Raw genomic sequence first — 15,503 nt, forward strand, 5'->3', positions numbered from 1 at the left:
GTGCGTTGACTTCGGTGGTTGGCGAGGACGCATAGTTGAGAGAATTTACAAGGGCTCTACGATGTTATCGTCGTATCGTTTTGCACTGGAAGGTTCAGAAATAACGAAATAATTTGTTCATAATGGCGTCTCGGTTTACAGATACGGACTACCCCAGTTGCATTATTGTTCCCTGCGCATATTATCGACTTTCAAAAACGCTGTGATCCGATAACCCCGCGCCCTGTAGTGCATTACTGGAACTTGTATACGGCCCCAGACAACAACAGTAAAATTTGAAAAGTTATTTTTATGGGGTTTTTCATGAAATTATAGAACGGTGGGAAACGACCGCAGCTAAAGCTTGTTAAATAGCAGACGTGTTTTAAATACGGCAATATATAAAATATTGGAAGTGACTGCTGTGTTTTGTACACCTTACAACAGATGGTCTCTACACTTCACTTGTGTGTCGATCGCAGGATGCCCGAACGTCACTCAATATTATCATTATCAATCAACGCTTACAGTGTGAGCTTGACCTTGAAATCTGAACAGATGAAACACAATTAAAATGTAGTCTGACATGCGACCGGCGTCATCGTGTGTGTCTTATGTAGGCGAGAGAAGTTGAAGACAAGTGTGCATGGTTCGTAAAGGGTTAGTTTGTTCTGTAAATGTCTTTATTGAAGGAGAGTGACAACAGGGATCCCGATCAATGGTTGTCTTACATGTCCCAGAAGATAAGTGGGAGAGAATGTCGTTTCAGACAACCCGGGGTGTGCACTGACGCAGTGCATTGGGTCTGATCAACATTGGTCGAGCAATATCGCCATACAATGTGTAGGCAAATTCAACGTAGTGCAACACATTGCAGTGCGCCGTATAGCTCTACCCGCAGAAACAAAAGAATGCAAGATCGACCTTACGTACAGAACGGATCGGTGAGACTCGGACTCAGACTATCTCTCTGTGTGTCCTTGTCGCCAGCCTTCAATGATGATCAATCGATCTAGAGATGCGGGTTACAACTTCATTAATAGTCCAGTCAAAATAGGGTTAGACCCACCACAATTGCAACAGAATTTTTTCTTCAGAATGCATTTCAGAGAGGTACCCAGAACAACATATTAAAAGTTTACTCGAATCCACCTTGGGAAATATGACTAATTTGCATAAATCAAATATGGCGGCCAACCATCCCACAAAATAACATAATTGGCCATATATCACATGTTAAACAAGCTATTTCAGTGATTTCAAAGTCTGACACTAGTTATTTGGCTTAGGGAATCATTTCGGAGGTATAATGTTTCATATAGGCACTTCATTGATTTGCATAATTCCAATATGGCGGCCAAAATTCCTACAAAAGACATTTTCGGTCATATACCACGTATTAAACAAGCTATTTCAGTGATTTTAAAATTAAAAGTATATTTCTTTGGCATGGACAAATGATTTTCGAGATGCAATGATTTGCATAGGTAATTTGTTAATTTGCATAAATCCAATATGGTGGCCAACATTCCTAAAAAGGACATTGTTGGTCATATACCACGCATTAAACAAGCTATTTCAGTGATTTTAAACTTTTAATATTTTTCTTGGGTATGAAGAAACACTTTTAACACTGTTAAGTCCTTCGACATTCATTTTTAGCTCATATTTGGTATTGATATAAATACCAAAAAGAGCTTATATGGTGAGTCTATGGCGTCTGTATGTATGTATGTATGTAGGTATGTATGTGCTGATGTATGTCCGTCACACGAAAAGGCTCCCATACCGCCAAAGCTACCATCTCAGTATTTGGTGTACAGGTAGATGCAGGGGTTGAGATGTGACGTTGTTTCAGTGTCAAAATATGCAAATGAGGTCAGAAAAGGGGGAAATCCTGCTAATGTGCGGAGTGGTGGCAATAACTGAAACAGCGCACACATCTGAGTAAGAGGTTTTTGACCTTTAACCTATTTGTATGCAGGGTACCTATTATGTGCGGGAGTGGTGGCAGTAACTGGAACAGCTTATTATTCATTTCCTGTGATTGTTTATGAACTGTGACATGTTAATAGACCTGCTCAAACCATGGATGTCTATTTTTGTACATCCATGGTTGAAACATTCTCTGCTATGCATGTAGCTAAAGTTGACCTCCAGTACCTAAAGTTTCAGACGTTATTTACTTTTGTCATTCTTGTTTTTCTGGTTTAAATATTTCTTGTTGTTTTTCTGGTTGTGCAGAAATCATTGTCATAACATCAACGTAGAACTTTCCTGCACTGAACAGGTAGAAACAACACTTATGTTGATCTTTGGTATGTACCAATTCTGATCAAATTTGAGCGACACCGTATAATTGCGGTATTTTTAAATTTTAATTTTTCTATATATGACGACTGTTAATGATTGTTAGTCTTCTGAATAATATATTCTCTTTCTGAATATAACATTGGATTCTTCGTGTAGGGCATTTTCGTAATTTGTAAGGGTGTTTAACACTGTACAGTGTCAAATCATGTAATCTGTAATGTTTACTGTTAAAAAAAACGTGTTCAAAATCTTTAGTTTTTAATTTAGACTGAACCCCCTTCTTATGGATGGGTGCATCTCTTTACGATCCCTAGATGATAGGCAAGAAGTCATCATACATTACAGCAAAAATACAATAAACACAACAAAGCTAAAAAACAGAGAAAAATGATATGACAAAACTAAAAAAGTCATAATACACAGAAATTGAAAGTTAGCACTATTGCAAACAATGTCAGATTCATAAAAAACTTTTTGGACACACAAACTCAAAAAAATTTGAAAACTGTATGCTTTAGCAAAGACTTACAATTAGTCCAAACAAAGAATCCAACACTATTACACAATACAAAGAAGTACATCTCTTGAGACATTTTTCCAAGTGTCATTTTCCAGATGTACATGGCATTGTTTGTATCGTGTAACAGTTGGATTCTGTTGGGCTAATGAGTTGTTTGAATTAACTTTAACAATTTTCAATTTTTGTGAGTTTGTGTGTCGATCAAGTTTTTAAAAGTCTGATATTGTTTGCATCAGCGCTAAGTTTTAATTTGTCTGTATTGTGGTATGTGTTATTTTTGGTCACAGTATTTTTTTTTGACGTTTTTATTATCTTTGTTGTGTTTATTGTATTTTTGCTCTTACATGTGATGACTTCTTGCCTATCGTCCAAGGGGATGTACCAAAGATGCACTCGTCCATAAGGAAGGGGTTCAGTTTAAATAAGAAACTAAAGATTTTGTCCACTACTTTTTAAAACAGTAAACATTAAAGATTACATGTTTTAACACTGTAGAGTATAAAGCACCTATAAAATCACAAATAATGCCGTACACAGATGAATCCAATGTTATATTCCGAAATAGATTATTATTAGATGACTAACAATCATTAACGGTTGTCATATTTAGATAAATCACAAATAATTAAAATTGCATGACTTTCTTACATCTCACTAGTAAACGCACATCAACATATACGTATTTTAATCCGTTCGGAAGTCATACATGTAAGTCTACCAAATTTGCTTTAACATTCTTTTCAAAATACAATATATTTATGGGTATTTTAACGAATTCAGGTATCACAGACACCTATTAAAATAAACTTTTATTCTTAAATGGATCGTTATTGTAAGTAACTTTACAGTATATTTCCATATTTTTAAAAATAAATTTTCATGGACTTAAGGTGGAGCTGCACGTTGCCAACACAGTTTTTTTCGAAGGAATATTTCTTATCTAAGATGACAAGGAAACCCGTACAAACTATTTTGTGAAATGTAATATTTCACTTGAAACAAGAGTATATCCTCATTCTAAAATGGCATGGGCTGAACGACTGACACTCAAAAAAGAGCTTAAAATCACGGTTAGCAAAATAAAAATGCCTCTAATTCAAAATGTAAGAATTTTATTGCAAAACAAAATAGTTGTTTTGTTATATAGCATTTAAAAACATAATGTGAAAATTTCAGAAAATATGACCCAGCCAGAACAGAGTTATATTCTTTGGAAATCTTGAAATTCGGATAAAAGGGAAGCGGGAAATCGGGTGATTTGCATACATTTGCATAAATTAACCCTTCTATATCATGCAACTTACGACTGTGTGCCAAGCTAAAAGGTGAACCTAACCATTTTAATCTTGGGTTAACAAATTAATAAAAATTGGAAGAATATTTGTAAAAATATATTTTGAGCAAAATACAGTGCGTTAGGTGCAGTGCCCTGTTGACATTTTTTCTTGATATTCTTATTCCTAAAAACTCTACCATAACCTTACTTATATTAGAAGCTATTTGGGCATTAATTTGGCAGCCATATTTAATTTCTGAAAATCATGACATTGTCTTTTAAAAACATTGAGCCACAAAGGTATCTCTTCATGCTCAAGAAATATAATTAGACTTCAAAATGGCTGAAATAGATTGTTCAATACATTTTATGACAGAAAATTTCTTTTGTATTGGATTTATGCAAATGAACGAAGTGCCAACGCAAATCATTGCACCTCAAAAATCATTTGTCCACGCCAAAGAAATATACTTTTAACTTTGAAATCACAGAAATAGCTTGTTTAACCCTTTGCTGTAATTTTTACACCAAAATTTTAATGCAATATTTTACCTATTTCTGTGAACATTTCTGACTGCTGTAATTTTTTACACCAACATTTTAATGCAATATTTTACCAATTTCTGTGAACTTTTTTACGGTTTTTTCATAAGTTTGGACCAAATGGATATCATTTTTAGCAGCTACATATTTTTATCAAAATTTTTGCAAAAAGCAGAAAAATTGACTGTGGTATAATTTATAAGTTGACAAAAACATACTTTAGCGCCAAAAGGGTTAATACATGGTATATGACAGAAAATGTCTTTTGTAGGTATGTTGGCCACCATATTGGATTTATGCAAATTAAAAAACTACTTATGTAAATCATAGCATCTCGAAAATTGATTGTCCATGCCTAAGAAATATACTTTTAACTTTAAAATCACTGAAATAGCTTGTTTAATACGTGGTATATGACCGAAAATGTCTTTTGTAGGAATGTTGGCCGCCATATTGGAATTATGCAAATTAATGAGGTGCCTATATGAAACATTATACCTCCAAAATGATTCCCTGAGCCAAATAACTAGTTTCAGACTTTGAAATCACTGAAATAGCTTGTTAATATGTGCTTTATAGCCAATTATATATTTTGTCGGATGGTTGGCCGCCATATTTGATTTATGCAAATTAGACATATTTCCCCAAGGTGGATTCGAGTAAACTTTTAATATGTTGTTCTGGGTACCTCATTAAAATGCATTCTGAAGAAAAAAATTCTGTTGCAATTTGTGGTGGGTAAGGTGCCAAAATCTCGTAGATTGACTGGACTATAAGGTGTTTCACCGAGCTAGCGCTCACGATTTGCAATTGTCGAAAAAAAGATAAAATTTACGTTCAGTTGATCTGTACGAAGCACAGTCCGAATACTAGTAAATAGGATCAACAGTTGAGAGTCGGAATTATATTTAACGACAGCAAACAATACATCCGGGGTCTATTCGAAGGGAAAACGGCAACCTTACCGACAAAGTATAGAACGAGATAAACTTTTCAGTCATGTGTTGGATGTATTGCTTTTCGATAAATATTGGCTCATTTAAAGCCCCAGTAATGCTAACTTTTGATGATAATTTCACCATTTTTATTTTGAATGTGAACCATAATTCCTTGTTCTTCTCCCCAAAGAATGTTGATATACACAGTATCCAGCTTGTCAAATCAGGCCCTATTGTTGTAAACTGCATTGTTATTGTTGAAAAGTGACTTCTGGTCTGGACTACAATTCAAATGTAAACAATAAAAATGCATTTTACACATTTGAATGATAAGTTGATAAGCTAAATAGTGGGTGTTTGGACATTTTTTGGGGAATAGAATAAGAAGTTGCTATTGATATATGAAATAAAAATAATGAAAAAATCATCGAAAGTTAGCATTACTTAGGCTTTAACACCAGTGTCGGTTATAAATTATTCTCAGATAAACACAAGGAAACTGAGATGAGTTTCATTAATTATCATTTACATCGATTAATGATCGATGACATATTTAGGGCTATAAAGCGCGTTTTCGAAGTTTTCCGCGATCTGGTGTAGTTAGCAAGCATTGCTACAATCAACTCACATACGAGTGACTCCCGTGAAAAAAAAAATTGACGAACTGAAATCATCGGAAGTTTGTCAAACGATAGGCATTTATCTGATGATGAGTCTGAGTCTGAATACCGCCCTCGTGATGTCCGTTAGGAATTGGTCAGTTTCTCCGGCCTTGTGTGTGGGTCAGTGGATTGCTGTTCAAGTGTAAATAGAGTGGCCGGCCCCGCCCCTAGAAAATGAAAAAAAAATACCAGGGTGACCTGTCTAGGGCAACGTTTGAAAACTGATTGACCCTGCTAATTTAGTGTCTGGCATTCCGCATTACTGTTGTGAGGGTGACCCCGGGTTTAACCAAAATTAAACCCCAGTAACGTTGCGTAATCACAACTAACAGACAGGAGAATGTAAAAAAAAAAACACTTCCGCAAGGTACCCTGACATCCCTCATTCTGAAACTCAAAAAGAGGGTGACTTTGTTCGTCGTTTGTTGATCCATCGATCCTAACGGGTTGAACTCACTGACCGCCAATCCAGTTTGTAGGCAAACAGCAATACTCTTGTCGTTGAATAGCACACAACAATAACAGCCCCTTTTTGTAAGCATTTTATGTTCTTTGCTGTCGCGTACTTTCCGATAGTCGAAGATATTTTATAATGAACATCAGACAATCCACTTGTATGAATTAGTCAAACGCGAGAGACACCAAAAATATGATGGACAGGTTTTTGTATACTTATTTGCCATATTGCAATTCTGGATGTTGATCCACTGATGCAGATTTTCATAGATTACACTCGTGTTAGCTCTCTTTAACAAAATATGATTGAAAATGCCTTTGCAAGAGCCGTGGTGATGAGATAAACATTAAGATTCTTCCCTCCTCCTCCTCCTCCTCCTCTCTCTCTCTCTCTCTCTCTCTCTCTCTCCTCCTCTCCTCTCTCTCTCTCTCCTCCTCTCTCTCTCTCTCCTCTCTCTCTCTCTCTCTCTCTCTCTCTCTCTCTCATATATGTACAATGTATATTTATGCTGTGTTTATTTGTTTGCGCGTCTACGTACTGGAGACGCATGTATATACACATGTCTACGAATATGTATGACACGAGGAATGCATACACTCATGTGTATGTACGTATAGGCCTACATGTACTGCATGCTTGCATACAGCACAGACATACATGCATACATACATACACACATACTCACATACGTACGCACGCACCCACGCACACACATACATACCGTGGCATACATACATACATACATACATACATACATACATACATACATACATACATACATGCATGCATGCATGCATGCATGCATGCATACATACATACATACATACATACATACATACATACATACATACATACATACATACATACATACATACGTACGTACGTACGTACGTACGTACGTACGTACGTACGTACGTACGTACGTACGTACATACATACATACATACATACATACATACATACATACATACATACATACATACATACATACATACATACATACATACATACATACATACATACATACATACATACATACATACATACATACATACATACATACATACATACATACATACATACATACATACATACATACGCGCGCATAAAACATATTGGAATGTAAAAGAGCGGAAACTACATAAAATATTTTAGTTTTCTAATAGGAAGTGACTTGCAGTTCTGAGCACGTGCATTGACGCGGATGACGAGTTCTGAAAATCCCACCCTTGTCCATCTTGAATAAAATGTTTCGATCCTGACACTGTGTCCATATACTGACAGTGAACAAGTAACTCTGCGACGTGAGGTTAGTCATAGAACCAAAAATGCAATATCTCGGCAGAGAAATTCATCATTACGAACGTCAAGGGTAAAAAAGGTCCGGAGATATCGCAGAGCGACCGACTTTGTTCAAAAGAGGTTTTCGTGACAAAAATGGTGGTGAAGAGTGTCGTTCCTGGAAACTGTCGACCAGCGACTTTGCGTTGAATGCTTTGCAATAATATGACACTAAACTAAACAAACAATTTAATTCGTCGCCGTGCGGAGCGGCCTGACCAGCATATCTTGAAGCTGCGCTTAACTCATCAATACGTCGTCTGCGATTTGCAACCGTCCACTACCGCTAAATTTTTGTCGCTTTCCCGTTCTTGGCGAGCACCTTTGTTCAGTCCCCGCGATAATTTTAGTACCAGAGCGGTCCTCTGATAATTTTACCCTTAATTTATTCACAAAAGTTGGGTGTAACCCATTGTTGGGAAGATTTTCCCACGATGGTTTCGGTAGATTGGAACGGCGCGAAAAATGCGGGAGGCGGCAACAGCGTTCACCCGGTTTCCAGCGTGCGTGTACCGTCTGTGCTCAAATGACACCATCTCGACAGCATGTTGTAGAAAGAGAAGAACTTCAGATGTAATATATCCCATTACAGAGCTCAATTGAATGAGTTTAAGTCCTTCAATCTATGTGCTCAGAGAAATTTCATCTCATACTAGCCGTGCTAGGTTTGTGCGATACGGTCCTCAGCCCGCAGAAATGAAAAAGTGCAAACGCCGTTCACTTATATAGGAAGTAAAATGTTAGGTTTGTTTGCGAGGGAATGCCACTGGTTCTCTGCGAGGGAGCCGCGGTCCTAATCTCACCATTCGACCTCGGTTCGATCGTATCCCCTGTGGAAACAAGTTCTATCCTTGTGAGGGGTCGCATCAGCACGGCTTGCGTGACTGTTACCCCAAACTCGTGCCACGCGTTCGCAGGGTCGCGCCCGCGCATGTACGCCTGTCGGTCCATACGGAAAGTGATCAAACTACGCGTTCGCAAGAGATGGACCCGTAAAATATATCCTAAGCCCTATCACCTTTTATATTTATTTATACTTTTATTTTATCTATTTTGAATTATGCTGAACGATAAGTCGTTATTTTCACGTTGTAAATTCCCAACAGTTTGTTTCCACTACATTAAGTGTCCTTTCTCTCCTGAAAGTCCATTATCCTCAATAATGACGACTACCAGTAGAAATAATATTCCCTATTTCCGTTTTCAGTACCTTCGCTTTGTCTATATGCGAAATTTTATAGTTACAAATAAAATCAATTTACGCTGAAAACATTACCTATCAACATTTTTCTTATTCGGGTAGTTTTTACAGCGAGTTTTCTTTGAAAACACAAGCTACAGAACATGAACTTGGTCACGGCAGTTTTGAGGCAATAGAGGGGACATTTTTCTTGACATCTGTCGTCAATAAGACCACCCAATTTCGTTGTTCTCTCCTTTGATATTACTGGATTCTCCCTCCCTTCAGCACCTTAACACTTTGTTTATGAAGGAGAACTGGAACCTAGTGTTCGTGCGATTCTGTGTTGCAAAAAATAGCAGAATTCACATGAAAACCACTTCGTTGGCTCGATTCTCACTTTCAGGTAGAGTTATCCCCCGTACCACCTCCCTCTATTACGAAAGAGGCTGCTGGCCTCTACATAATTGGATAAAAAAATGATCACTTTTTAGACCCGCCACTGCACAAAGGCTATTTCAACTTAATTTTTAGTTGTGCGATATTCGAGCCGTTTGGCGGATGCAGTGCTACTGTGAGTGTTGGCATGACATCGGGTGGTAATTCAAAATAAAAGGGGCCGTGATGAAACTTACGCTATGTGCGCATGTTGCAAGAAAAGCGACGGATTGCAACGATCATATTGTTGTAACGGCGCGGACAACCAATTTGCGCGATCTTTCGATAAATCTCACGCCTACGATATGAACACTGCATTCAATTTCTCTGTTATTCAATCTCTCTGCAGATCTTCCTATCATTTCTCTAGTGTCGCCTTTTCTATCCATTTCGCGTAGCTCTATAACTCGTACTATATACTCATAGAAGGAATTATAGACCCACCAATCCACCTCTCCTTGTCTGCCTCTGTATCAATCTATTTATCTACCCATATATATGCATCAATCTATATCCATCTATCTCGAGAGCTATCTGAAAATATACATTTCCCTGGCTATCTAACGCTCTATACGGTCATACATGTGTGTAGACTCCTGCATATGTTTGTTAGTTCGCGAGGACGTTGATATGGGGAACGTATGGACTGGGCTCCGTCCATCCGTTCGTCCGGAGCCGTTTCTCAGACATGCGGAAACGTCTTTAAACCTGGCACAATGATTGTGCACTATGAAGTTCATATTCACGTTAATTTTTTTTACGGTTACATGTTTTCACACATAGAGGAGCCAATGCACAGATATGCCCGAACATATCTCATTCTTATTGGTATATAAAGAAAATGTATAATGACATACACATGCATGTTCAGTTTTGTTGTGATACGATTTAGTATGACTGACAGGATAGCCATTATGCTACAACTTTTTTTCATGTCCAGGCGATATGTCAGAGCAAATTTCATTCAAACCTGGTACAAGTGACTGTACTATGTTTTACATATGCGTCCTAATTTTTTTCAGGATACGATACAATAGGGTCATTTGGCGATTACTTTGCTACATTTTTTCTGGGTGTGAAACCATTACTTGGACGTGCACGTTGGACCCACGTACAAACACGTATGGAAATACACCGATTTCTGTGCATGTGTTTTCGTTTTTTGTTTTGCACGGGATTTTGTTTGTAGCATGCATGGTCCGTTTGAATTCGATCTTTAACTCATTCTAAAACTGCAAACAAGTCATCAACATTTTAGCACAGTGTAACTTTTCGTCCTTTCACATCAGATATGGTTTTAGTTTGTAAACAATGAGCAATGATTTTCGTTCCATAAATGTAACCCATCGCACACTGTCAGTGATCCCCTATCATAGACAAGAAGCTACACATTTCAAACAGCGATCACAGCGCTCATAAAACAGCGGGGACTATGTCATTTGCAGTGACTTTTTATTTTTAAAGCAACACGGGTGTGCTGGCGATCCAAAAGATGAAAGCTCCTCTAATTGACAGAATCGACGAGACTGATACAGCCGATAATATTTCACACAAGGAGGGATTGCTATCATTGATGACGTCAAGCAATTACCTAAATTTCACCGAGTCATTATTTGATACACGTTCCCAGCAAGCCCTATTTATTGATTACCTCGGTCGCTGTGCAGGCTGCCAAAGTTTAAAGACACTCCGTAGGTCTCATGTAACTCTTTACATCGTACAGAGAAGGAAAGAGAGTATGTGTGTCTGATCTTAGCATAAAAAATGCTAAACACATTTTTTGTTGTTGCTGATCTATATCGTTATGAGTCCATAGGACCTGGTTTTGAAAACCTCTTTTCATGAAGGTCAAGACATAACATGTATCAAGGACAATTGCATGCAGTCGTAAAAATTAAGACTCGAAAAACACACCCAAAGGAAATAAAATATAATCGATTTATCGAGCCCAGTCGTTTTCGAAAGCTGCAAGCAATTCCGCCAAGCTGAAAATATCTTGTACTCTACGATGCATGTTCGTCATAGTTATTGGGAAAATTGGGAAAAGCAACGGTATCCACATTTACTAGTGAAGGAGGCTGATATTTCTCGGTTTTAATCAAACAAAATTTAAAGACGACGAAACATGTCTCCCGGACAAAAGCTTTTTGATTCTCGATATTTACTGAGTCTTGCTGGTCCAGAGCTTGTGTGGGCTAAATATGAGGTCTGTAGCATAGGAGAAGCTTTCAATGTCTTGTTGTTGTGAGAATCCAAAACTTCAATTTTAATTTGAGAGAGTTCACACAGGGAATGGCGACCCTTTTGAATTTCTTACATAGCCAAATTTAAGGCAGTTTACTTCTTTAACCTTTCATGTTTCCTCCACCGTGGAACACTTCCATCACATATACTTTTGAATATTTTTTGACAAGGCTGACGAAACATGAATGGAACTAATTTTATTCGTGAATATGAAAGGGGATAGTTCCAAGTTTTCTAGATCTTGAAAATCTATGGTTACATCTTCAAACCGTGTCATTTTCACGGTTTATATTGAAAGGAATTTGAAGTTAATATAACACTAGGGAAAACATGATATTAGAAGCATGACATATGTGATTTTTGTGGCAACAATCCGCGTAAGTTTAAAAGTGTGTGGTGAACAAGGAGGTGTCAGAGAAATGCTGCAATGGACTTCCTCAATGACGGCGGTCATACCACATATCGCTTCTCGCTTTTTGGTAGGTTAGTAAACTAGGAAGACCCGTACGCTGACTCAAGTTTGTCATGGTCAACTCCCTTCAATGGCTTACGATTCAAGTACAGTCCTGGCGTCGCTTCGTCGTGTAACAGATTATATGTAAATTTAAGCATTTCACATATAGGCGAGCTTGTGCCAAGTTTGTGTATTGTTCGACATCGATAAACTTTTCCTACAAAAGTGACCATCTCAGAATCATGCTTGAAGACCTCCCTGATATCAAATGATTGACAAGCCTTGGGTAGGTTTGATATGTAGTTATAGTTTATATTCCAGCGCGTTAATTAGCCATTTATAAGTGAACCATATGACGTTCACGTTCCAAACTCGCAATATCCACGAACTATGCCTTCCACAACGAGCCGCATATCCTCCAAAGCAGTACAAGAAGTAATTTTTTTGTCATGGCAGGTTCGATGTACGAAAAAGATGGAGTAAGCTAGAAAGTCGACGTAAATGTTGGCGATGGGCGGAGATATCACGTCCGATTTTTGTCTGGACGAGCTTGGATAGTTTCCAGACATGCCGCGGGCTTATCATTCCCCGGGTGTAATTTACGACCGGGGTCGTGATCCCTGATAAATCGGCTTCTCCACGCAGCGCGATAGTCTCTTCTTTGCAATCAGTGTAACAATAGAGATACAGAGGTAATGTCCCAGGGCCGACCGGGGAACTGTTTCACCCGTGACCCCCTCCCTGTCGGCAATAACAATGCACCGGGCAGAGTACACTGAAAAGGTCCGTCATGCAACTGACACAGTCGTTAACCTGTGTTCGTTTGAAAGCTTTCTTCTGTTCCTGTCTACTTCGTTATTTTTACTCCTGCGCAAACGTCGACAAGAATAACCAGAACACTGTGGCTATTTAAAGACGACCATACGCTGAGCGGCCGTGTGGGGAATATTACACGATTACACGTGCAGTTTAAATTACCACGGCCAACATCCTCAATTATCGATACCACCAAGGAGCTGATGACAGATTAGAGAAACCTCGTATCAAATATATTCAGCGAGGAGAGAGAGAGAGAGAGAGAGAGAGAGAGAGAGAGAGAGAGAGAGAGAGAGAGAGAGAGAGAGAGAGAGAGGAGAGAGAGAGAGAGAGAGAGAGAGAGAGAGAGAGAGGGAGATAGAGACAAAGACAGAGAGCAAGAGACAAACAGACAGAGACAGACCGACAGGCAGGCAGAGGGGGTATTTCAGGCCCAAACACCTGGCGACGGGAAAATGTATACTAACTTCAATTCTTATTGAAATCGCTTAGTCGACGTATTTTTCAAGGACGTGAATTTAACATTAACTAGACGTGGTTTTAAATGTACGGTATTTTCTGCCCTATTTCGACGTATAAATTTATTACTTATTGCTGTGTATGGATCATATCTACGTGTATGAGCAACCCAAAATGTCACAGTCCCCCTATGTGATGTGCAGCCAATTCAAGCAATAGTTTGAAAATTTTGAAATGAGGTACATCGAATCCATTCCATCGTTCCATTCTTGTCTGTATAACCGGTGCATGAATAAGGACAGCTAAAACCCATCAAACTGCATTGTGTTGAAACGACAACAACGCCAGTTCTGAGAGGGTTTAATGAAGTATTGGCTTGTCCGTCGACAAGATTATGATCACTGGTCATTTTAAGGTCTTCTATATGTTTTCAATGTGTTTCACGTCGCAAATATCGTAGTTTCGTCATCAAATCGTGCGTACAAAGTAATGGATATTCGGGACTCCGTCATCACATCGTGTTGGACCCATATACTTGACTAAAATAACAATTATGAATAAAAGGAAAAGACTTCATGGCCCAAAGTAAAGCTAATTTGTGACAGTATACAGTTAATTTCTCTGATGAAATTCAAACCTTTGAGCTCACCACGACCGATGACTGACACGAAATTTTACTAGCCATTGGTCTGCGATGCACTTGTAGGTGTATGTCGCTTAGTGATATGCCCTCGATCTCGATTGTGAGGTCATCTTGCAGCAAACTATCTGTTCGAATTTTGAAAGCTGAATTTAGTCTGGAAGGTAACCATTTTTCAGATATTTCCAGCCATCACATTTACTTCGTTTTCAGACTCGACCAATCAGCCATATCATAGTAGGGTCAGGATATTAAATAAAGCAGACACTCTTTGTTCAAATCAATGCAGTTGTTTATTGAAGTGATTTGCAAATATTTTACGAGTTTCTCGTTTATTACTTTCAATGCAAAGATAATTCAAACCTCAAAGCGTATCTCACCAAAACATTCACACAATTATAGGAACTTTGAAGCACATATCTGATTCTCTTAGGTCGTTGATTGGCATAAGTGAATAGTGAGCATGTTGCACGTACTCTTCGAAAGTGACAAAACGTTTCAGAACAGCGCAAAAAAGGAATACGACAAATGCACAAAACAAAAGTCCGCAACTTGGCTATGAAGGTCTTAGGGCAGTTAATGTCACTCCAAACACATTGCACACCGAGAGGAAACAAACAGGATCTAAACAAATGAGGACGTTTCGTATGAAAACACCTATAGCTCGTAAAAGCGAAAGGCAGCCCGCCCACTATTTCTTAAAGTTTCAATGTGTATGACGAAAGTCTTTGCAGTGATGTGATTCCAAAGAAGTTCGTCTGGCGCATATCAATACATTACGCTGCTTTGTATATCGATGAGTCATCAGACATGCACCCCCTGTAGGACGTGCAAAAGCGCCATTAAGAATCATCCAAAATGTCAGCTGTAGGGCTGAGGCCCGGATACACAGTCACTGACTGAATGTATCGCTCTCGCAACGTTGCAATAGATGTATGGTTATGTGGGAGCCGCAGGGAGAGAGGGAGGGAGACAGAGGGAGTGAGGAGGGTACGGAGACGATTCCGACGGATTTTGACTTTGCTGCCAGGAATAGGGCGTCGCGTGTATGATTTTTCTTGGAATTCGAAAGATGTGTCAGCAGCTGCAGAGAACAAATAGCCACAGTCATGCATGTGTAACAGCAGAACCTGCACATGTTACAAAACAAGGCTCGTGAACGTCACGACATTCAATTATTATGGTTATCAAACATTAACTATATTGGATTGATGACGCAATTTGATAAATGCTCCCTATATCG

Source organism: Ptychodera flava, chromosome 17 (assembly GCF_041260155.1).
Source record: "Ptychodera flava strain L36383 chromosome 17, AS_Pfla_20210202, whole genome shotgun sequence".
NCBI classification, from domain to species: domain Eukaryota; kingdom Metazoa; phylum Hemichordata; class Enteropneusta; family Ptychoderidae; genus Ptychodera; species Ptychodera flava.